The sequence below is a fragment of the Phoxinus phoxinus genome (genome assembly GCF_949152265.1).
Source record: "Phoxinus phoxinus genome assembly, chromosome: 19".
Classification (NCBI taxonomy): domain Eukaryota; kingdom Metazoa; phylum Chordata; class Actinopteri; order Cypriniformes; family Leuciscidae; genus Phoxinus; species Phoxinus phoxinus.
This window is the reverse complement of record NC_136894.1, coordinates 19,453,453-19,480,115: the sequence shown is the minus strand read 5'-3', so window position 1 is coordinate 19,480,115 and position 26,663 is coordinate 19,453,453. Positions and strand designations below refer to the sequence as shown.

Below are 26,663 nucleotides of genomic sequence, written 5' to 3'. Positions count from 1 at the left end.
CTGAGCGCCAATCAACAAGAACTCCCAGGACTCCTCAAGGTCAGAAATCACCAATGTTATATATGAACATGTTTTGCCAGAGTTGTCAGATGCTGATGTAAATCTTCCAAATAGTAACATCTCCATACTTCATTACAGTTACCAGAACTGAGCGCCAATCAACAAGGACTCCTCAAGGTCAGAAATCCCCAATGTTATATATGAACATGTTTTGGCAGAGTTGTCAGATGCTGATGTAAATCTTCCAAATAGTAACATCTCCATACTTTATTACAGTTACCAGAACTGAGCGCCAATCAACAAGAACTCCCAGGACTCCTCAAGGTCAGAAATCCCCAATGTTATATATGAACATGTTTTGCCAGAGTTGTCAGATGCTGATGTAAATCTTCCAAATAGTAACATCTCCATACTTCATTACAGTTACCAGAACTGAGCGCCAATCAACAAGGACTCCTCAAGGTCAGAAATCCTCAATGTTATATATGAACATGTTTTGGCAGAGTTGTCAGATGCTGATGTAAATCTTCCAAATAGTAACATCTCCATACTTTATTACAGTTACCAGAACTGAGCGCCAATCAACAAGAACTCCCAGGACTCCTCAAGGTCAGAAATGCCCAATGTTATATATGAACATGTTTTGGCAGAGTTGTCAGATGCTGATGTAAATCTTCCAAATAGTAACATTTCCATACTTTATTACAGTTACCAGAACTGAGCGCCAATCAACAAGAACTCCCAGGACTCCTCAAGGTCAGAAATCCCCAATGTTGTGGGGATTTCTTGGGAAGAGTTGCTTTCGACGTTCGAGGATGACCTTTGGATATTGTTCGTTGATACCGTAAGCTGTACCTTTCAGTTGTCTGCCTTGTTTTTGAACCAGTTCTTTGTGTTTGTAGTGTTCAAACTTTGCAATGATAGGTCGCGGTCGGTTGTTGTTTTGTTGAGAACGGATGCGATGGACACGGTGAAAGGTTATGCCTTGTACAGTTTCAACTGGTAGTTTCAGTTGTTCTGTCATAAAGTCCTTGATTAATTTTCCGGGATCATCTGGCGTTTGATCCGGGATGCCTGTGAACACTAGATTGTCTCTCATACTGCGTGCTTGTAAGTCCAGAATGTTTTCTTTCATCGATTTATTTTCTGTGACAACAGAGGTGAACTGAGCGGAAATTTTGTGAACTGAGTCCTTTAAGAAGTTATTTTCTTTAGTGAGAGTGTCTATCTGTTCTTGGCTGAACTCTAAACTGTAACGTAGTTCTTGGAATTCCTTGTGAATGACTTCTATTAATGAGATTCTTGTGTTGAGTCCGGAAAGTTTGTTTTCGATTGAGCGTAATATATCGCTTACCTCGGCACAGCAAGATGGTGAGGATGGTGTTGAATTTAAACTTGGAGATGAATCAGGACGGGGTCTCTTGGAGATTGAAGTGGGTTTACCTTTGTTATTTGGCGTATTCATGTTGCAGCCGAGTGTGTTGTAGTGAGCGTCGATGTATTCTTCGAGTTGATCCAGGGTGAACAATGGTAAAAAAATAAATAATCCAGTTGTGTTGATTTAGTCCAATTTTCGATGTGTGGGGAAAAAAAAGAGAAAAACAGTAGAAAAAAGAAAACACTGAGGTTGTTTATTCCTAGCAGACGGACGCCGCCATTTTACGTCTCACTTCCCTTCTGGGACTATCTAAAACCGAAAACAGAAAATGAATGAAGGAAAACGTGCAATCATAACAGTGGACAAATTATACATAGATGGACAATTATATCGTGACAAGGACATTACCCCCTGGCTTTTTTGAACACATTACTCTGCTCTCTTTACACAGCTCCCTCATATAACTGAGTTATGTTTTTGCAAATGCACTTAGGTCTCACTCCCCCCCCCCCCCCCTCTCCCCCCACACACTTAAACATTATGTTGGTCTTTAAGTTTTTTTTTGTTTATTCATTGTTCTATTATGTACGTTTTGTTAACTCCATGTCTAATTTGTATGTCTACCAGTACAATAACAACACTGCATTGTCATACACATACACAGGTGCACTACCACACTTTCTCAAATGCATACACTCACACATATGCAGTACTAACAAGCCCATATATTAACATACATACATATCATTTATTTATTTTTTTGTATTTTTTTTGAAAAATGTCGCCAATCACTATTTTATCCTGGAATGTCCGTGGACTTGGCTCCCAGACAAAGAGGATTAAAATTTTTAATCATATAAACAAATTACAAGCAGACATATGTCTTCTCCAAGAAACACATTTATCTGAATCTGATCAAAACAAAATCAAATCATCACAGTATCATTTATATTCTGCCCATTACAACACGAAACAGAGAGGGGTATGTATTCTAATAAATAAAAAAATACCATTTATTCATAACACCACAATTACAGACCAAGAGGGACGTTTTATCATAATTAACATTTCAATTAAAAACAACCCAGTCACAATAGGAAATTTATATGGCCCAAATACAGATGATCCGTCTTTTTTTCACAATTTTTTTTCTTCCATTTCAAATATTTCTAATTGTCCAATCATAATAGCAGGTGACTTCAACACAGTCTTAGATCCAACCACAGATAGATGTAACAATATTGACAATAAACGCATTTGGAAATCTGCAGAAACCATAAAACAGTTCATGCGGGATCTTGGTCTTCGCGATAGTTGGCGCCTCCAGCATCCGGACATTAAAGCATTCTCATTTTTCTCACCGGTTCATCATTCATATTCTCGCATCGATTTTTTTCTCACCAGTAATTCTATTATATCCAATATTTCAGAATCAAAGATTCACCCAATAATTATTAGCGATCATGCTCCTTTAACATTAAAATTGAATATAACTACTGCATATAAACCCATTTCTAGATGGCGATTTAATACCTCACTTCTACAAGACCACGATTTCAACAGCTACTTTGAAAGAGAGTGGGCTTACTTTCTAGAGATGAATGATTCCCCGGAAACATCCCCATCTCTTCTGTGGGAAACGGGAAAGGCAGTATTAAGAGGGAAAATAATTTCATATTCCACTTACAAAAAAAAAGAAAGAGAAAGAACAACAAGATGAATTAGAACAGAAAATTAAAGAACTAGAAGACATCAACATAAATAACCCAACAGAAGAAACACAGGATATGCTAAGGAAATATAAATCACAATTCAATAAACTAATTAATATGCATACTCAATTCCTTATTCACAGACTACGACAAGAACACTTCCATCATAGTAATAAATCTGGTAAATACCTGGCTAATCAAATCAAACACAATAAAGAAAAAACAACTATATCAGTCATTAAGGACTCAGCAGGGACACCTACCAACTCACCAGAAGAAATAAATCAAATCTTTCAAAAATTTTATAGTAAACTATACTCCCCTGAAAAGAATCCATCACAGGATGATATAAATTTGTTTCTTAGCAATATCAACTTACCTCAACTTAACAAACAGCAAATAGATACTCTAGAATTGCCTTTATCAGAACAAGAACTTTCTAATGCTCTTAAACACATGCCCAACAATAAATCACCAGGTCCTGATGGCTTCCCTGCTGAGTTCTACAAACAATTTTGGTCTATTTTATCACCACTCTTCATCCGGTTGATATATGAATCAAAACAAAAATCAAAACTTCCAGACACCATGAACACAGCCACAATTGCACTCCTCCTCAAACCCGATAAAGATCCAACATTACCGTCAAGTTACCGCCCAATCTCACTAATTAACGTAGACACTAAAATAATTGCTAAAGCGCTTTCCCATAGAATAGAAAAAATCATGCCAACTATAATCCATCCTGACCAAGCCGGTTTCATTAAAGGTAGACAAGCATCAAACAATACCCGCAGACTCATAAACCTAATTCATCATTCATCAATAAACAAAAATAAATCTATCATAGTCACTCTCGATGCGGAAAAAGCATTTGATAAAGTAAACTGGAAATTCCTGTTTTCCACATTAGAGAGGTTTGGTATTGGGGAGTCATTCATCAATTGGGTTAAAATTCTCTACACATCACCCTCAGCCACTGTCATTACTAACGGACTAACATCACACAGCTTCAATCTACACCGGGGAACTAGACAAGGATGCCCACTCTCTCCATCTCTATTCACTATATTCATCGAACCGCTTGCAGCAGCTATCCGTCAAAATAACTGCATCAAAGGAATTCAAACATTAAACATACACCATAAAATAAGTCTTTACGCTGATGATATATTATTATACTTACAAAACCCCAAAAAATCATTACAAGAAGCAATAAAACTCATTGATACCTTTTCAAACATTTCTGAATATTCAATTAACTGGAATAAATCGGCTATACTTCCATTAAACTCCGCCAGTGTAGATGTGACATCCCAAACATCACAAATCCTTTTGTGCACCAATTATATCACATATTTGGGAATCAATGTTTCCGCCAGGCTGTCAGAGTTGTTTGCACTCAACTATACCCCATTACTTAAAAAAATAGATGACGATCTTCAACGTTGGATGAAATTACCATTATCAATCATGGGCAGAATATCAGTAATAAAAATGTCTATACTCCCAAAAATAAACTACTTATTTTCAATGATTTCAACACAGCCCACTCGTATCTGGTTCAAATCTTTAGATTCAATCATTACAAAATTTTACTGGAAAAACAAGACCCCAAGAATTAAATTAACAACTCTACAGAAACCAAAATCACAAGGTGGATTAGAGGCACCACATTTTTATAATTATTTTCTGGCAAACCAACTCCAAAACATATACAAATGGATTCAACCTAACTCTTCAGAATACACATGGCAAGATATTGAACAATCAATCTGCGAAGACATTAGCATCTCAGAATTACCTTTTCACAGTCAAACAATCAAAAAACATCACTGTTTTAAAATGCCAACAATAGGAGCAACTCTGACAGCCTGGTGGAAGTTCCATCAGATCACAAACTCCCCACTCACACCATGTAAGTATACCCCAATTTGGAATAACCCAGATTTTTTAGCTAACAAGAAGACACTAAACTTTCGCACATGGGCAGATAAGGGAATCACACAACTACAGCATATTATTAATAATAATAACCTGGCACCATTTTCCCATATAGTCCAGACATACAGCATCGGGAGTAATTGCTTCTTAGAGTATTTACAAATCAAATCGTCAATTAAATCAAAATTACTTAACCAACCAATCAATCTAGACCTCTCCCCCCAAATTTCAGAGTTTATTAATATATCCTCCTCCAAAAAATTACTCTCCAAAATATACAAAATTATATCAAAATCAGACAACACATTAGCGCTACCAACCACCAAATGGGAATCAGACTTATCCATTACTCCCAATACTGATCTTTGGACTCAAATTTGCTAAAACATATACTCCATGACTAAAAATGCTAACTTACAACTCATACAGTATAAAGTACTTCACATAACTCATCTAACTGGGCAGAAATTATTTAAAATGGGTTTCACCTCAGAGACATGTTCGCATTGCACACAAAACACTCCTGACACTTATCTTCACGCCTTATGGCATTGCACCGCAATTAAAACATTTTGGGAAAAGGTTACCGACTTACTCTCCAACTTTATGGGATGTCACATCCCACTGTCTCCCTCCCTGTGCATACTAGGTGACATATCCACAATAGATATAAATAATTCAAATGGTCAATTACTATTGGTGTTAACTATCGCCAAGAAAACTATCCTTATGAACTGGAAATCAAGAAATACTATTTGCATTTCATTGTGGAAAAACTTATTAACAGAATACATCTCTATTGAAGATCCTCTTTGTCTGGAGTCATTCCCCAATAACACCTTGATCAGTACTTAAACAAGAGGTGGGGGGAGCCGGGGTTAGGAAGAGACAGACACTGTGTCTAATACTTAAAGTAAATATCTAAGGGAAGATGAAAGGGAAAAGAGAGAAGAAGAAAAGAGGAAAAGAAAAGAGTTAACGTACTACGGGTTTCCCAACCCCCACCCCCACCCCACCCTTTTTTTTTTTTTTTTTTTTTTTTTTTTAATGTATGTATGCATGTATATATGCATATATAGACATATATCAAATAGTATATTTTATATAGAGGAGGGAAGAGGGGGAAAGGAGGGGGAAAGAAAGAAGAAAAAAAAAAAAAAAAAAGCTTCATTCAGAGGGTAAGGGTGACGTGGGCATGGCAACCTGGGCACTGCACTGGAGTGATCCATGCTGAGCGTCATACCTTTTTAATGCATCACAAGGCAACTGACACACTATGCACTTCAAGGCTGATAATAAACTCCACCTCCTCATATAATTGTTAATGTTGTTATTTTAATATTATTATTATCAATATGAGTATATTATAATTATCATTATTTACCTCTTTCAGTCTTATTATTACTACTACTATTATTATTATTGTTACAATGTATGTTTGTGTATGTATGTAGGTGTGCATGCATATATATATATATATGTATAAACTCCTTATATATATATATATATTTTTTTTTTATATTTATTTATGTATTATTATTATTATTATTATTTTTAATTTTTATTTATTATTATGTATATATGTTTTTATGTGTATATATGTATATGTATGTATGTATGTGTATGTATGTATATATATATATATGTATATATATATATTTATTTATTTATTTATTAGGGCCCAAGCCTTGAAAAGGCGAAGGCCCTATTGTTTTCCTTCGGATTATTATTATTATTATTATTATTATTATTATTATTATTATTTTTCTTACGACTATTCGGGCACTTTTGGGTCTCTTAACGTGCTCAAAAACTCTTGAAACTTTGCACAAATGTCAGAACCCGCGGCCATTAGAGCCGGACTGAAGCTGGTACCCGGGCGTGGCAGGGGGGCTCGACAGCGCCCCCTGGAACGCGGTCCGAAAACTTGGTCCATAAATCAAACACGCTTGCGTGTAATAATATGAAACTCGGTACACTTATAGATCTCATCGGTTCATATATCCTTCGTGCTCTGACTTTTTACCCCAGCCCAACAGGAAGTCGGCTATTTGGCGTAGTTTAAAAAACACATGCAATGGAATTTAAAATACTCCTCCTAGAAAATTCAACCAATCACCACGAAACTCGGTGTGCATGAAGTCAAGACATGGAGGATGAAAAATTGCCAGGGGATTTTTGATATCTCGAACGGTTTGGCCGTGGCGAGGAAACGAATTTATGGCGAATATTGGAAACAGGAAGTGTGTTATAACATCCTCATACATTAATTGATCTGGATGAAACTTCAGCAGTGTGTTCGCTGTAAGAGGCCCATCACATGGATGTGACTATTGTGAGTCAAAGTTATAGCGCCACCAACTGGCAGCAGGAAGTGTGTCACTTTCAAAATGCTTTAAAATCACCCTCTTATTTTTACCCGATTTGCTTCAAACTTTATGTGTATAATGTAAACACACGGCAGATGTAGACCTGTGAAAGGATTATTGATATCTTAAATACTGTTGCCATGGCAACGCAGCAAACTTTAATATTCTTTTTTAAAGTTTTTGAGACTCTTAGCATGCTTGAAATTGCATGAAACTCGACAGACACTTTACATTTATTGCCTAGTACACTTGTGCAAAGTTTCAGAAACGGGCGTGGTAAGGGGCTCAGTAGCGCCACCTTTAGTCAAAAATGGGGTATTAGTTTTACCTACAGTAACAAAAATCGGTATTTATATTTATCTCCCCGAGCCGGACAACTTTCTAATTTACAGTCATTAGCTCCGACCAACAGGAAGTCAGATATTTTGGTTTGAATGTGATTTGATGAGAATTTTGCCAGTCTCTCTCAGTGTCTGTGTGTGTGAGAGAGGAGGGGGGCTTTATTTTAACCCTTTCTCTGCTGTGTCGGACTTCTCGGGCACTTTTGGGGCCCTTAACGTGCTCGAAAACTCTTAAAACTTTGCACACAGGTCAGAACCTGCGGCCATCAGGGCCGGGCTGAAGCTGGTACCCGGGCGTGGCAGGGGGGCTCAACAGCGCCCCCTTTAACGGGGTCCGAAAACTTGGTCCATATATCAAACTGAATATTGCATGAATTAGTATGAAACTCGGTACACATATAGATCTCATCGGGCCGAACAACTTTCGTGCTCTAAGTTTTACGCCAGCCCAACAGGAAGTCGGCTATTATGGGTTGTATGAAAACGCAAGCCCCTGGAATTTTATATACTCCTCCAAGAAATTTAATTTGATCTTCACCAAACTCGGTCAGCATGAAGTCAAGACATTGAGGACGCTAAATTGCGGACGGATTTTTGATATCCCGAACGGTTTGGCCGTGGCGAGGAAACGAAGTTATGGCGAGAAAAGAAAAACACAATGTGTTATAACGTCTTCATACATTAATTGATCTGGATGAAACTTCAGCAGTGTGTTTGTTGTAAGAGGGCTATCACATGGATGTGACTATTGTGAGTCAAAGTTATAGCGCCACCAACTGGCAGCAGGAAGTGTGTTACTTTCAAGATACTTTTGACTAAAGTGGGGGGGTTATTTTTACCTACAGTCACAAAACTCGGTCTGTATATTGTGCTTATCGATTCGGACAACTTTCTCTTTTACAGTCATAAGCTCCGACCAACAGGAAGTCCGATATTTTGGTTTGAATGTGGTTTTGTCTCTCTCTGACAGAGTTCCCCCTGCCATTCTCTCTGTGTGTGTGTGTGTGTGTGTGTGTGTGTGTGTGTGTGTGTGTGTGTGTGTGTGTGTGTGTGGAGGGAGGGCACACACACAGACAGCCCCCCCCCCCTTTTCTGTGTGTGTTTGGAGGGGAGCAGAAAGACTCACACTGATACAAGCTCTAAAGCAGACTTCTTCTCGACAGTCAAAGCGGGGTTATGTTATTGCCCGTCGTGCACAGGAACCCGAAAGGCAACGGGGTGGCGGCTTTATATATATATATATATATATATATATATATAAATAAATATAGCTGCAAGCAGCGATGGAGGGCCCAAGCCGGTGGCAGCGCCAGCCCGGTGCCTTTAGTGTAACTAAAGGCACCAGGGTGGCGGTGCCACCGGCTTGGGCCCGTAATCGCTGCTTGCAGCTATATTTATTTATATATATATATATTTTTTATTTATTTTGATTTTTTATTTTTTTTATTTTTTTTGGTGCTCTTTCCTTTTCCTCGTTTATTATTAGGTGTTCAAGCACGAAGTGCTGAAAACCTATTGTAATTGTACTGATTTTTATTAGGTGTTCAAGCACGAAGTGTTGAAAACCTATTGTAATTGTACTGATTTTTATTATTATTATTTTTCTTCTCCCCTAAAACGCATCGTGCAGCCCAAACCATAAGTGCTAGAGCCTTGAAACTTTGCCAGATGGTAGTACAAAAATCGAGGAGAGGTTATCAAATTATGAGCCCAATTGGCCCATAGGTGGCGCTAGAGCAACCCAAAATACTAAATTGGTCATAACTCCTAGGTCGTTTGTGCTAGAATCACAGTTTTTACATCACTGTAATCCTTGGCTCAAGACGAACACGATGGATATCTCCAAATTGGATTTGGAGCAAAAAAAAAAAGTTATGGCCAATTTTGTCCAAAACCTACTCTTGCGAACTAGTCCCTGGTTTTTTGCCCAATCAGAACCAAACCAGTCTAGGACCATTCTCTGGACTCTGCTGAACAATATTTATCGAGAAAAAGTGCAACTTTTGCATTTGGCTGGCTGTGACAGGGTAATTTAGAAAAGGGGCGTGTCCAAATACACTCAAAAGCCTATAAATCCTAAATAAAAACTCAGAACTGCACAAAAATTGATCAGCATATGTGTCATAACATGGTGAGGAAGCATGCCGAGTTTCATGGAGATCGGACCATAGGTGGCGCTATAACTGGCAAAAAGGTATCGTTCTTATTAGGTGTTCAAGCACGAAGTGTTGAAAACCTATTGTAATTAGGTGTTCAAGCACGAAGTGCTGAAAACCTATTGTAATTGTACCGGTTTTTATTATTATTATTATTATTATTATTAGGTGTTCAAGCACGAAGTGCTGAAAACCTATTGTAATTGTACTGATTTTTATTATTATTATTATTCTCCTGTAAAACGCATCGTGCAGCCCAAACCGTAAAAGCTAGAGACTTGAAACTTTGCCAAATGGTAGTACAAAAATCGAGGAGAGGTTATCAAATTATGAGCCAGATTGGCCCATAGGTGGCGCTATAGCAACCAATTGCGCGAAAGTGGTCATAACTCCTAGACCGTATGTCGCAGACTCAAGTGTCTTATATCATTGGAAAGCTGGTCACCTGGAGAACAAAACGTATATCTCCGATTTTTTTTCCGTCATGATAGATTTTCCGCCATTTTGAATTTTGTCAAAAACCTACTTTTGCGTACTAGTCCCTGGTTTTTTGCCCGATCGGAACCAAACCAGTTCAGAAATGTTCTCTGCAGTCTGATTATCAAGAATCATCGAAAAAAAGTTGAATTTTCAAATCGGGGTCGCTAGGGGGCGCTAAATGAACATTGTGGGAGGAGCCTATTTTACTAAAATGCCTATAATTCGAGAAGTAAATGTGATTTCTTCACCAAACTTGGTACACATGTGTAAGGCGTCAATTTGAGGTCACGTTAAAAAAAACGAGTCGATTGGCCACATGGTGACGCTATAACATAAAAAAAACATATGAACATCTGACCGTTTGTCCGATTGACTTGAAATTTGGTATGCAGTGTCTTGGCCCAAGGCCCCATGTATGTCTAGAAGGATATTGGCGTATCTAAAAAAAAAATGGCCGCCATTGGCCAATGAAGTTTAAGCACCTATTAGACAAGGTTAACGGAGGCCAATCGGAACGAAACTCGTCGGGCATGTTCAACTGGTGGCCAAAGAAGTCTGTAAGAGTTTTGAAAGAAATCGGCCACTAGTTGGCGCTAACGAGTTTTACGGCTCTGTAATCACGTGGTGTTGCACAAATCCCCACAATATGCATATCATTTGATAGATCTCCTCATGCTGAACAACTTTGCCTCTAGAACTAATGCTGTCAATCGATTTGTTCATAAAATATTTGCAATTACGTTAAAAACCTACTTTTGCGAACTAGTCCCTGGTTTTTCGCCCGATCGGAACCAGACCAGTCTAGGACAATTCTCTGGACTCTCTAGATCAATAATTATTAAAAAAAAGTTGAACTTTTGCATTTTGCGCATGGTAAAATAGGCTAATTTAGAAAAGGGGCGTGTCAAAATACACTCAAAAGCCTATAAATCCTAAATAAAAACTCAAAACTTCTCAAAAATTGGTGAGCATATGTGCAATAACATTATTAACAAACATGCAAAATTTTATGTAGATCGGACCATAGGTGGCGCTATAACTGTTAAAAAGCTTTTAAACCATATATTTCCTATGGTAAATTGTCTGTATTGGCTGTAAATGGTGTTTTTCCATCTATGATGTCAGTGGTTAAATGCTTGCTAAATAAATCTTAATGTCTTTTAACGTTAATGTGCTTAAAGGCCTTAAAAGCTTGAACACCGACAAATGCTGCTTGCAGCTTTAATTAGGTGTTCAAGCACGAAGTGCTGAAAACCTATTGTAATTGTACTGATTTTTATTATTATTAAGTTGGCTTGTGAGAGCCAACTTACTGATATTGTACTTAAACTTCTTATTATTATTATTATTCTTCTTACCAAACTGTTGACTGCTACTCCTCCTAGAGCTTTAACTCTACATACTCCAAACTCGGCTCAGACACTCAAACTGTTCTGAAGTTAGTTGCTATATCTTTTCAGACTGATCGGACTTACGGTTTTCCTATAAATGACGATCAAACTCGGAAAAAACTCCCATTGACTTAACATTGCGGAATGTTCAGATTTTCAAACTCCCCAACTGAAACTACTTTCAACTTTAAACTACTTTAAACTTTAATCTACTTTAAACTTTAAACTACTTTAAACTAGTGTTGTCAAAAATATCGATATTTCGATAAATATCGATACTGAAATATCTGAACGGTACCAATACTAATTTCCCGAAGTATCGATACTAGCCGAGCGGTCACTTTCACTTCTCTCCAAAGGCGCGTTTGACAAACACCACACGTGACGCACTCGTCTCATTCGCTCTGGTTAAATAGCAAAAGTGAAGTGAATGGAAAGATGGCGAGGGCGGCGCCCCCGCGACCGGCTTTGGTTGATTGATAAAGAACACCGCGAGCGGGCATGTCGGAGAATAGCGCGGACACGCGTAAAAACACACCGCGAGCGGGCATGTCGGAGAATAGCGCGGACACGCGCTTCACACTGCGAGCGGGTATGTCAGAGAATAGCGCAGACACGCGCTTCACACTGCGAGCGGGCTGCGGGCACCCAAAAGATTGTTTGACAATCAATAATCCGTCACATCACTCATTTTTTTATAGGTGAAAACAGACTAAAGGAACAGGCTCCAGGGGTACCATTTAGCAAGCATAGGCTCAGCATCAGGGGTGTTTGTTGTTTGGACAGACCTTTCCCCACTGCTAAAAAAAGTCCTAAAGGAAACACTGTAACTCTTCTCATTTTAACTTTTCTGAAACATTAACCAAGATGGCCTAGTATTGTTGTTGATATGAGTCTGTGTTGTCTCGTTTTTTCACCGTAATTCTTAAAGTTAACATAATCTGACTGAGGAATCTTAGACAAGTAAATATTTTAACTGTGGTCAAATGTAAATTAACTTGTGCCTATTTAACTTTATTCAGAAAATTATTATTTAATTCTGCAATTTGCCTTCATTAGCGATTATCATCAATTTGATTACACAGATATTAATTAAACTAAACAGCTAGACAATGGCATCTCTGAATTCAATAATGAAATGCCTTTAACTGAAAATTGAATGTTTAATCTTATTATTATACATTACTGACACTCTTTCCTCCAATTTGATACTGTTAAGTGTTTTTTTGTTACAGTAGGCTATATTTTAATCTTTGATAACAGTATGTTAGACAAATACAACAGGTCATGTTAGCCCTGGTCCAATTAAAAAATATTAACAGATAGAACTCAGGACATTTTTGTTCATGTAAAATATACCTCATTGTCATGTTCTAGACTTGTTATATTTAGCTTTAAATAAAAAAAATACCCCCTTAATATTGTGGCAGTTTTTTTCTCTGTGGTATCGAAAATGGTATCGAATATCGATATTTTTCAGGGTATCGTATCGAAGTTAGAAATTCTAGTATCGTGACAACACTACTTTAAACTTCAAACTAATTTAAACTTCAAACTATTTTAAACTTCAAACTATTTTAAACTTTAAACTACTTTATACTTAAATCTACTTTAAACTACTTTAAACTACTTTAAACTTCAAACTAATTTAAACTTCAAACTACTTTAAACTTCAAACTACTTTAAACTTCAAACTACTTTAAACTTCAAACTAATTTAAACTTCAAACTATTTTAAACTGTAATCTACTTAAACTTTAAACTACGTTAAACTTAAATCTACTTTAAACTACTTTAAACTTCAAACTACTTCAAACTTTTTTAAACTATCTGGTCCAAACTTTCACAAGCCAACTTAAAGTTTGTTTCAACGAACTTTTTAATCTAGTTATTATTATTATTATTATTCTTCCGCCGTAAAACGCATCGTGCAGCCCAAACCGTAAGTGCTGGAGACTTGAAACTTTGCCATATGGTAGTACAAAAATCGAGGAGAGGTTATCAAATTATGAGCCACATTGGCCCATAGGTGGCGCTATAGCAATCAATTGCGCGAAACTGGTCATAACTCCTAGACCGTATGTCGTAGACTCAAGTGTCTTATATCACTGGAAAGCTGGTCACTTGGAGAACAAAACGTATATCTCCGATTTTATTTCCGCCATGATAGATTTTCCGCCATTTTGAATTTTGTCAAAAACCTACTTTTGCGAACTAGTCCCTGGTTTTTTGTCCGATCGGAACCAAACCAGTGCAGAAATGTTCTCTGGAGTCTGAAGATCAATAATCATTGAAAAAAGGTTGAAATTTCGATTCACGGTTGCTAGGGGGCGTCAAAACGTCAATATGGGCGGAGCCTATTTTACTAAAATGCCTATAACTCAAGTAGTAAATGAGATAACTTTACCAAACTTGGTACACATATGTAGGAGGTCACTCTGAGGTCACGATAAAAAAAACGCGTCAATTGGCCACATGGTGGCGCTATAACACAGAAAAAACATATAAACACCTGACCGTTTGTCCGATTGACTTGAAATTTGGTATGCAGTGTCTTGGCCCAAGGCCCCATGTATGTGTAAAAGGATATTGGCGTATCTCAAAAAACATGGCCGCCATTGGCCAATTAAGTTTAAGACAAGGTTAACGATGGCCAATCAGAACGAAACTCAGTGGGCATGTTCAACTCATGGCCCTAGAGGTCTGTAAGAGTTTTGAAAGAAATCGGCCACTAGTTGGCGCTAACGAGTTTTACGGCTCTGTAATCACGTGGTGTTACAAATATCGTCAGAATATGCATATCATTTGATAGATCTCCTCATGCTGAACAACTTTGCCTCTAGAAGTAATGCTGTCAATCGAATCGTTCATTAATTATACGCAATTACGTTAAAAACCTACTTTTGCGAACTAGTCCCTGGTTTTTCGCTCGATCAGAACCAGACCAGTCTAGAACAATTCTCTGGACTCTTTAGATCAATAATTATTAAAAAAAGTTGAACTTTTGCATTTGGGTGGCTATAAGAGGGTCATTTAAGAAAAGGGGCGTGTCAAAATACACTCATAAGCCTATAAATCCTAAAAAAAAACTCAGATCTTCACGAAAATTGGTGGGCATATGTGAAATAACATCCTTAACAAGTATGCAAAATTATATGGAGATCGGACTATAGGTGGCGCTATAACAGTTAAAAACAGTTAAAAACCATATATTTCCTATGGTAAATTGCCTGTATTGGCTGTAAATGGTGTTTTCCATCTATGATCAAATAATGTTCATATCATAATGTTCAAAACCAGTGCAGAATAATTATCTGGACTCTCTAGATCAATGATTATCAGAAAAAGTTGAACTTCTGTATTTGGATGGCTATAATAGGGTCACTTTAATATGTAGCCTTGACCAAGTGTCCCCGAAAGCCTATATATCTTCAATGAATGCTCAGATCTTCTTAAAAACAGGTCAGAACATGTGAAATAACATGATAAAGAAGCATGACAAATTGTGTGTGTGTGTTTGTGTTTGTAAGCATGCAGATTACTGGTGAAACCAAGTAGTTCAAAATGAAAGTGAGCCAATAAGTGGTCTTCTACTGCCCTCTGCTGGCCATACTAATTATTAACAGTCTTTTCACATGTGCTTTTGCATTCATATATTTAGACACTAAAAAATACCTTCTATAACAATTACTATTATAACACAATCATATTTTGTCAGAGTTTAACATTTCATTTGTTCTGATGCTTCACATAATTGCCAGCAACGTGGTAAATCGTGGTAAATAACTCTAGAAACATGGTAAATCATAGTAAATAGGGTAAATCATGCTAGAATCCTGGTAAATCATTCTAGAATGTGGTATATCATGGTAAATCATCCTGTAACATGGTAAATCAAGGTAAACTAAGATAAATCATGGTAAACTATGGTAAATCATGCTAGAATCATTAAATCATAATAGAATGTGTTCAATTGTTGTAAACCATGCTAAAACAGGGTAAATCATGGTGAATCATACTAGAACTTGGTATATCATGGTAAACTATAGTAAATCATGCTAGATTCATGGTAAATCATACAAGAACATGGTAAATCATGAAAAATCACACTAAAATGTGGTATATCATGGTAAATCATGCTAAAACGTAGTCTTTTCCATCTATGATGTCAGTGGTTAAATGCTTGCTAAATAAAACTTAATGTCTTAAATGCTTAAAGGCCTTAAAAGCTTGAACACCGACAAATGCTGCTTGCAGCTTTAATTTGTCTTGTTATTGTTATTATTCTGCCGTAAAACGCATCGTGCAGCCCAAACCGTAAGAGCTAGAGACTTGAAACTTTGCCAGTAGGTAGTACAAAAATCGAGGAGAGGTTATCAAAATATGAGCCAAATTGGCCCATAGGTGGCGCTATAGCAATCAATTGCGCAAAACTGCTCATAACTCCTAGACCGTAAGTCATAGACTCAATTGTCTTATATCATTGGAAAGCTGGCCACCTGACGTAAAAAACGTATATCTCCGATTTCATTTCCGCCATGATAGATTTTCCGCCATTTTGAATTTTGTCAAAAACCTACTTTTGTGAACTAGTCCCTGGTTTTTCGCCCGATTGGAACCAAACCAGTTCAGAAATGTTCTCTGGACTCTGAAGATGAATAATTATCGAAAAAAAGTTGAATTTTCAAATCGGGGTCGCTAGGGGGCGCTAAATGAACATTGTGGGAGGAGCCTATTTTACTAAAATGCCTATAATTCGAGAAGTAAATGTGATTTCTTCACCAAACTTGGTACACATGTGTAAGGCGTCAATTTGAGGTCACGTTAAAAAAAACGAGTCGATTGGCCACATGGTGGCGCTATAACATAAAAAAAACATATGAACATCTGACCGTTTGTCCGATTGACTTGAAATTTGGTATGCAGTGTCTTGGCCCAAGGCCCCATGTATGTCTAGAAGGATATTGGCGTATCTAAAAAAAAAATGGCCGCCATTGGCCAATGAAGTTGAATCACCTATCAAACAAGGTTAATGGAGGCCAATCAGAACGAAACTCAGTGGGCATGTTCAACTCATGGCCCTAGAGGTCTGTAAGAGTTTTGAAAGAAATCGGCCACTAGTTGGCGCTAACGAGTTTTACGGCTCTGTAATCACGTGGTGTTACAAATATCGTCAGAATATGCATATCATTTGATAGATCTCCTCATGCTGAACAACTTTGCCTCTAGAACTAATGCTGTCAATTGAATTGTTCATTAATTATACGCAATTACGTTAAAAACCTACTTTTGCGAACTAGTCCCTGGTTTTTCGCCCGATCGGAACCAGACCAGTCTAGAACAATTCTCTGGACTCTCTAGATCAATAATTATTAAAAAAAGTTGAACTTTTGCATTTGGATGGCTATAAGAGGGTAATTTCAGAAAAGGGGCGTGTCAAAATACACTCAAAAGCCTATAAATCCTAAATAAAAACTCAAAACTTCACAAAAATTGGTGAGCATATGTGCAATAACATCATTAACAAGCATGCAAAATTTTATGGAGATCGGACCATAGGTGGCGCTATAACTGTTTAAAAGCTTTTAAACCATATATTTCCTATGGTAAATTGTCTGTATTGGCTGTAAATGGTGTTTTTCCATCTATGATGTCAGTGGTTAAATGCTTGCTAAATAAATCTTAATGTCTTTTAACGTTAATGTGCTTAAAGGCCTTAAAGGCCTTAAAAGCTTGAACACCGACAAATGCTGCTTGCAGCTTTAATTAGGTGTTCAAGCACGTAGTGCTGAAAACCTATTGTAATTGTACCGATTTTTATTATTATTATTATTATTCTGCCGTAAAACGCATCGTGCAGCCCAAACCGTAAGTGCTAGAGACTTGAAACTTTGCCAGTAGGTAGTACAAAAATCGAGGAGAGGTTATCAAATTATGAGCCCGATTGGCCCATAGGTGGCGCTATAGCGCAAAAAACAAAAAAAAATCACTATTTTGCTTATATCTCAATAACCCTTTGGCCTAGACTCAAGTGTCTTATATCATTGGAATCCTTGGCTCAAGACGAACAAAAAATCGCGCAGGTTTTTTTTTTCCGCCATGATAGATTTTCCGCCATTTTGAATTTTGTCAAAAACCTACTTTTGCGAACTAGTCCCTGGTTTTTTGCCCGATTGGAACCAAACCAATGCAGAAATGTTCTCTGGAGTCTGAAGATCAATAATTATTGAAAAAAAGTTGAAATTTCGATTCACGGTTGCTAGGGGGCGTCAAAACGTTAATATGGGCGGAGCCTATTTTACTAAAATGCCTATAACTCAAGTAGTAAATGAGATAACTTTACCAAACTTGGTACACATGTGTAGGAGGTCAATTTGAGGTCACGATAAAAAAACCGCGTCGATTGGCCACATGGTGGCGCTATAACACATAAAAAACGTATAAACACCTGACCTTTTGTCCGATTGACTTGAAATTTGGTATGCAGTGTCTTGGCTCAAGGCCCCATGTATGTGTAAAAGGATATTCGCGTATCTCAAAAAACATGGCCGCCATTGGCCAATTAAGTTTAAGACAAGGTTAACGATGGCCAATCAGAACGAAACTCAGTGGGCATGTTCAACTCATGGCCCTAGAGGTCTGCAAGAGTTTTGAAAGAAATCGGCCACTAGTTGGCGCTAACGAGTTTTACGGCTCTGTAATCACGTGGTGTTCAAAATATCGTTACAATATGCATATCATTTGATAGATCTCCTCATGCTGAACATATTTGCCTCAAGAACCAATGCTGTCAATCAAACCGTTCATTAAATATTCGCAATTACGTTAAAAACCTACTTTTGCGAACTAGTCCCTGGTTTTTTGCCCGATCGGAACCAGACCAGTCTAGGACAATTCTCTGGACTCTCTAGATCAATAATTATTAAAAAAAGTTGAACTTTTGCATTTGGGTGGCTGTAACAGGGTCATTTAAAAAAATGGGCGTGGCAAATTACACTCAAAAGCCTATAAATCCTAAAAAAAAACTCAGAACTTCACGAAAATTGGTGGGCATATGTGAAATAACATCATTAACAAGCATGCAAAATTATATGGAGATCGGACTATAGATGGCGCTATAACAGTTAGAAACAGTTAAAAACCATATATTTCCTATGGTAAATTGCCTGTATTGGCTGTAAATGGTGTTTTCCATCTATGATCAAATAATGTTCATATCATAATGTTCAAAACCAGTGCAGAATAATTATCTGGACTCTCTAGATCAATGATTATCAGAAAAAGTTGAACTCCTGCATTTGGATGGCTATAATAGGGTCACTTCAATATGTAGCCTTGACCAAGTGTCCCCGAAAGCCTATATATCTTCAATGAATGCTCAGATCTTCTTAAAAACAGGTCAGAACATGTGAAATAACATGATAAAGAAGCATGAAAATTGTGTGTGTGTGTTTGTGTTTGTAAGCATGCAGATTACTGGTGAAACCAAGTAGTTCAAAATGAAAGTGAGCCAATAAGTGGTCTTCTACTGCCCTCTGCTGGCCATACTAATTATTAATAGTCTTTTCACATGTGCTTTTGCATTCATATATTTAGACACTAAAAAATCCCTTTTATAACAATTACTATTATAACACAATCATATTTTGTCAGAGTTTATCATTTCATTTGTTCTGATGCTTCACATAATTGCTAGCAACATGGTAAATCATGGTAAATAACGCTAGAAACATGGTAAATCATAGTAAATAGGGTAAATCATGCTAGAATCCTGGTAAATCATTCTAGAATGTGGTATATCATGGTAAATCATCCTGTAACATGATAAATCAAGGTAAACTAAGATAAATCATGGTAAACTATGGTAAATCATGCTAGAATCATTAAATCATAATAGAATGTGTTCAATTGTTGTAAACCATGCTAAAACAGGGTAAATCATGGTGAATCATACTAGAACTTGGTATATCATGGTAAACTATAGTAAATCATGCTAGATTCATGGTAAATCATACTGGAACATGGTAAATCATGAAAAATCACACTAAAATGTGGTATATCATGGTAAATCATGCTAAAACGTAGTCTTTTCCATCTATGATGTCAGTGGTTAAATGCTTGCTAAATAAAACTTAATGTCTTAAATGCTTAAAGGCCTTAAAAGCTTGAACACCGACAAATGCTGCTTGCAGCTTTAATTAGGTGTTCAAGCACGAAGTGCTGAAAACCTATTGTAATTGTACTGATTTTTATTATTATTATTATTATTATTCTGCCGTAAAACGCATCGTGCAGCCCAAACCGTAAGAGCTAGAGCTTTGAAACTTTGCCATATGGTAGTACAAAAATCGAGGAGAGGTTATCAAATTATGACCCCAATTGGCCCATAGGTGGCGCTATAGCGATCAATTGCGCGAAACTGGTCATAACTCCTAGACCGTATGTTGTAGACTCAAGTGTCTTATATCATTGGAAAGCTGACCACCTGACGTAAAAAACGTATATCTCCGATTTAATTTCCGCCATGATAGATTTTCCGCCATTTTGAATTTTGTCAAAAACCTACTTTTGCAAACTAGTCCCTGGTTTTTCGCCTGATCGGAACCAAACTAATGCAGAAATGTTCTCTGGAGTCTGATAATCAATAATTATTGAAAAAAAGTTCAATTATCGATTAACGGTCGCTAGGGGGCGTAAAATTAACGTTGTAGGCGGAGCCTATATTACTAAAACGCCTATAACTCAAGTAGTAAATGAGATAACTTCACCAAACTTGGTACACATGTGTAGGAGGTCAATTTGAGGTCACGATAAAAAAACCGCGTCGATTGGCCACATGGTGGCGCTATAACACAGAAAAAACGTATAAACACCTGACCGTTTGTCCGATTGACTTAAAATTTGGTATGCAGTGTCTTGGCCCAAGGGGCCATCTATGTCTAGAAGGATATTGGCGTATCTAAAAAAAAAATGGCCGCCATTGGCCAATGAAGTTTAAGCACCCATTAGACATGGTTAACGGAGGCCAATCGTAACGAAACTCGATGGCCATGTTCAACTCATGGCCCTAAAGGTCTGTAAGAGTTTTGAAAGAAATCGGCCACTAGTTGGCGCTAACGAGTTTTACGGCTCTGTAATCACGTGGTGTTACAAATATCGTCAAAATATACATATCATTTGATAGATCTCCTCATGCTGAACAACTTTGCCTCTAGAACTAATGCTGTCAATTGAATTGTTCATTAATTATACGCAATTACGTTAAAAACCTACTTTTGCGAACTAGTCCCTGGTTTTTCGCCCGATCGGAACCAGACCAGTCTAGAACAATTCTCTGGACTCTCTAGATCAATAATTATTAAAAAAAGTTGAACTTTTGCATTTGGATGGCTATAAGAGGGTAATTTAAGAAAAGGGGAGTGTCAAAATACACTCAAAAGCCTATAAATCCTAAATAAAAACTCAAAACTTCACAAAAATTGGTGAGCATATGTGCAATAACATCATTAACAAGCATGCAAAATTTTATGGAGATCGGACCATAGGTGGCGCTATAACAGTTAAAAAGCTTTTAAACCATATATTTCCTATGGTAAATTGCCTGTATTGGCTGTAAATGGTGTTTTTCCATCTATGATGTCAGTGATTAAATGCTTGCTAAATAAATCTTAATGTCTTTTAACGTTAATGTGCTTAAAGGCCTTAAAGGCCTTAAAAGCTTGAACACCGACAAATGCTGCTTGCAGCTTTAATTAGGTGTTCAAGCACGAAGTGCTGAAAACCTATTGTAATTGTACTGATTTTTATTATTATTATTATTATTATTCTGCCGTAAAACGCATCGTGCAGCCCAAACCGTAAGAGCTAGAGCTTTGAAACTTTGCCATATGGTAGTACAAAAATCGAGGAGAGGTTATCAAATTATGACCCCGATTGGCCCATAGGTGGCGCTATAGCGATCAATTGCGCGAAACTGGTCATAACTCCTAGACCGTATGTCGTAGACTCAAGTGTCTTATATCATTGGAAAGCTGACCACATGACGTAAAAAACGTATATCTCCGATTTAATTTCCGCCATGATAGATTTTCCGCCATTTTGAATTTTGTCAAAAACCTACTTTTGCGAACTAGTCCCTGGTTTTTCGCCCGATCGGAACCAAACCAATGCAGAAATGTTCTCTGGAGTCTGATAATCAATAATTATTGAAAAAAAGTTCAATTATCGATTAACGGTCGCTAGGGGGCGTAAAATTAACGTTGTAGGCGGAGCCTATATTACTAAAACGCCTATAACTCAAGTAGTAAATGAGATAACTTCACCAAACTTGGTACACATGTGTAGGAGGTCAATTTGAGGTCACGATAAAAAAACCGCGTCGATTGACCACATGGTGGCGCTATAACACAGAAAAAACGTATAAACACCTGACCGTTTGTCCGATTGACTTAAAATTTGGTATGCAGTGTCTTTGGCCCAAGGGGCCATCTATGTCTAGAAGGATATTGGCGTATCTAAAAATAAAATGGCCGCTATTGGCCAATGAAGTTTAAGCACCCATTAGACATGGTTAACGGAGGCCAATCGTAACGAAACTCGATGGCCATGTTCAACTCATGGCCCTAAAGGTCTGTAAGAGTTTTGAAAGAAATCGGCCACTAGTTGGCGCTAACGAGTTTATGGCTCTGTAATCACGTGGTGTTACAAATATCGTCACAAAATGCATATCATTTGATAGATCTCCTCATGCTGAACAACTTTGCCTCTAGAACTAATGCTGTCAATTGAATTGTTCATTAATTATACGCAATTACGTTAAAAACCTACTTGTGCGAACTAGTCCCTGGTTTTTCGCCCGATCAGAACCAGACTAGTTTAGAACAATTCTCTGGACTCTCTAGATCAATAATTATTAAAAAAAGTTTAACTTTTGCATTTTTCGCATGGTAAAATAGGCTAATTTAGAAAAGGGGCGTGTCAAAATACACTCAAAAGCCTATAAATCCTAAATAAAAACTCAAAACTTCTCAAAAATCGGTGAGCATATGTGCAATAACATCATTAACAAGCATGCCAAATTTTATGGAGATCGGACCATAGGTGGCGCTATAACTGTTAAAAAGCTTTAAAACCATACATTTCCTATGGTAAATTGCCTGTATTGGCTGTAAATGGTGTTTTTCCATCTATGATGTCAGTGATTAAATGCTTGCTAAATAAATCATAATATCTTTTAACGTTAATGTGCTTAACGGCCTTAAAGGCCTTAAAAGCTTGAACACCGACAAATGCTGCTTGCAGCTTTAATTTGTCTTGTTATTGTTATTATTCTGCCGTAAAACGCATCGTGCAGCCCAAACCGTAAGTGCTGGAGCTTTGAAACTTTGCCATATGGTAGTACAAAAATCGAGGAGAGGTTATCAAATTATGAGCCACATTGGCCCATAGGTGGCGCTATAGCAATCAATTGCGCAAAACTGGTCATAACTCCTAGACCGTATGTTGTATACTCAAGTGTCTTATATCAGTGGAAAGCTGGTCACCTGGAGAACAAAACGTATATCTCCGATTTTATTTCCGCCATGATAGATTTTCCGCCATTTTGAATTTTGTCAAAAACCTACTTTTGCGAACTAGTCCCTGGTTTTTCGCCCGATCGGAACCAAACCAGTGCAGAAATGTTCTCTGGAGTCTGAAGATCAATAATTATCGAAAGAAAGTTGAAATTTCGATTTACGGTTGCTAGGGGGCGTCAAAACGTCAATGTGGGCGGAGCCTATTTTACTAAAATGCCTATAACTCGAGAAGTAAACGAGATAGCTTCAACAAGCTTGGTATACATGTGTAGGAGGTCAATTTGAGGTCACGATAAAAAAACCGCGTCGATTGGCCACATGGTGGCGCTATAAACAAGAAAAAACGTATAAACACCTGACCGTTTGTCCGATTGACTTGAAATTTGGTATGCAGTGTCTTGGCCCAAGGCCCCATGTATGTGTAAAAGGATATTGGCGTATCTCAAAAAACATGGCCGCCATTGGCCAATGAAGTTGAATCACCTATTAGACAAGGTTAATGGAGGCCAATCAGAACGAAACTCGGTGGGCGTGTTCAACTCATGGCCCCAGAGGTCTGTAAGAGTTTTGAAAGAAATCGGCCACTAGTTGGCGCTAACGAGTTTTAAGGCTCTGTAATCACGTGGTGTTACAAATATCGTCACACTATGCATATCATTTGATAGATCTCCTCATGGTGAACATATTTGCCTCAAGAACCAATGCTGTCAATCGAATCGTTCATTAAATATTCGCAATTACGTTAAAAACCTACTTTTGCGAACTAGTCCCTGGTTTTTCGCCCGATCGGAACCAGACCAGTCTAGGACAATTCTCTGGATTCTCTAGATCAATAATTATCGAAAAAAAGTGTCATTTTTGCATTTGTATGGCTATAATTGGCTCATTTAGAAAAGGGGTGTGTCAAAATACACTCAAAAGCCTATAAATCCTAAATAAAAACTCAGAACTTCACAAAAATTGGTGAGCATATGTGACATAACATCGTTAACAAGCATGCAAAATTTTATGGAGATTGGATCATAGGTGGCGCTCTAACTGTTAAAAAGCTTTAAAACCATATATTTCCTATGGTAAATTGCCTGTATTGGCTGTAAATTGTGTTTTTCCATCTATGATGTCAGTGGTTAAATGGTTGCTAAATAAATCTTAATGTCTTTTGATGCTAATGTGCTTAAAGGCCTTAAAAGCTTGAACACCGACAAATGCTGCTTGCAGCTTTAATTATTATTATTATTATTATTCTGCCGTAAAACGCATCGTGCAGCCCAAACCGTAAGAGCTAGAGACTTGAAACTTTGCCAGATGGTAGTACAAAAATCGAGGAGAGGTTATCAAATTATGACCCCGATTGGCCCATAGGTGGCGCTATAGCGACCAATTGCGCAAAACTGGTCATAACTCATAGACCGTATGTCGCAGACTCAAGTGTCTTATATCATTGGAAAGCTGGTCACCTGGAGAACAAAACGTATATCTCCGATTTAATTTCCGTCATGATAGATTTTCCGCCATTTTGAATTTTGTCAAAAACCTACTTTTGCAAACTAGTCCCTGGTTTTTAACCCGATTGGAACCAAACCAATGCAGAAATGTTCTCTGGAGTCTGATAATCAATAATTATTGAAAAAAAGTTCAATTATCGATTAACGGTTGCTAGGGGGCGTAAAATTAACGTTGTAGGCGGAGCCTATATTACTAAAACACCTATAACTCAAGTAGTAAATGAGATAACTTCACCAAACTTGGTACACATGTGTAAGAGGTCAATTTGAGGTCACGATAAAAAAACCGCGTCAATTGGCCACATGGTGGCGCTATAACACAGAAAAAACGTATAAACACCTGACCGTTTGTCCGATTGACTTAAAATTTGGTATGCAGTGTCTTGGCCCAAGGGGCCATCTATGTCTAGAAGGATATTGGCGTATCTAAAAAAAAAATGGCCGCCATTGGCCAATGAAGTTTAAGCACCCATTAGACATGGTTAACGGAGGCCAATCGTAACGAAACTCGATGGCCATGTTCAACTCATGGCCCTAAAGGTCTGTAAGAGTTTTGAAAGAAATCGGCCACTAGTTGGCGCTAACGAGTTTTACGGCTCTGTAATCACGTGGTGTTACAAATATCGTCAGAATATGCATATCATTTGATAGATCTCCTCATGGTGAACAACTTTGCCTCTAGAACTAATGCTGTCAATCGAATCGTTCACTAATTATACGCCATTACGTTAAAAACCTACTTTTGCGAACTAGTCCCTGGTTTTTCGCCTGATCGGAACCAGACCAGTCTAGAACAATTCTCTAGACTCTCTAGATCAATAATTATCGAAAAAAAGTTGAACTTTTGCATTTGGGTGGCTATAACAGGGTCATTTAAGAAAAGGGCGTGTCAAAATACACTCAAAAGCCTATAAATCGTAAATAAAACCTCAAAACTTCACAAAAATTGGTGAGAATATGTGCAATAACATCATTAACAAGCATGCAAAGTTATATGGAGATCGGACCATAGGTGGCGCTATAACTGTTAAAACGCTTCAAAATCATATATGTCCTATGGTAAATTGCCTGTATTGGCTGTAAATGGTGTTTTTCCATCTATGATGTCAGTGGTTAAATGCTTGCTAAATAAATCATAATGTCTTTTAACGTTAATGTGCTTAACGGCCTTAAAGGCCTTAAAAGCTTGAACACCGACAAATGCTGCTTGCAGCTTTAATTATTATTATTATTATTACTTGTCCTCTCCCTGATTTCCCAACTTCCCCTCACCTCTTCGTTACTATCATTAATATCATTACTATCATTAATATATAATGTTAACATATCTCTTTTCTCAAAGTATGTACTGTGACACATCCATCCAGTTACCTTTACATGCACACATGCACTCACACAAATGCACACATCTGACAGTTTCTGACGGTATTGGTTTTGTCTGTTTGTTCGTTTGTTTGTTTATTTGTTTTCCCTGTTTGTGATCCCAATTTATGTACATCCTGCATATTCTAATAAAAAAAAAAAAAAAAAAAGAAATCCCCAATGTTATATATGAACATGTTTTGCCAGAGTTGTCAGATGCTGATGTAAATCTTCCAAATAGTAACATTTCCATACTTTATTACAGTTACCAGAACTGAGCGCCAATCAACAAGAACTCCCAGGACTCCTCAAGGTCAGAAATCCCCAATGTTATATATGAACATGTTTTGCCAGAGTTGTCAGATGCTGATGTAAATCTTCCAAATAGTAACATCTCCATACTTCATTACAGTTACCAGAACTGAGCACCAATCAACAAGAACTCCCAGG

The 26,663-nt window shown here is 37.4% G+C and overlaps 1 long non-coding RNA gene across 1 annotated transcript; it reads left to right on the top strand.

The window, feature by feature from the left end:
* Window positions 1–619: 619 nt before the first annotated feature.
* LOC306986919 lies at window positions 620–26,663 on the top strand. Its single transcript, XR_013795051.1, has 3 exons — window positions 620–756; window positions 26,479–26,526; window positions 26,626–26,663. It is a non-coding gene; the product is annotated as an uncharacterized lncRNA (long non-coding RNA).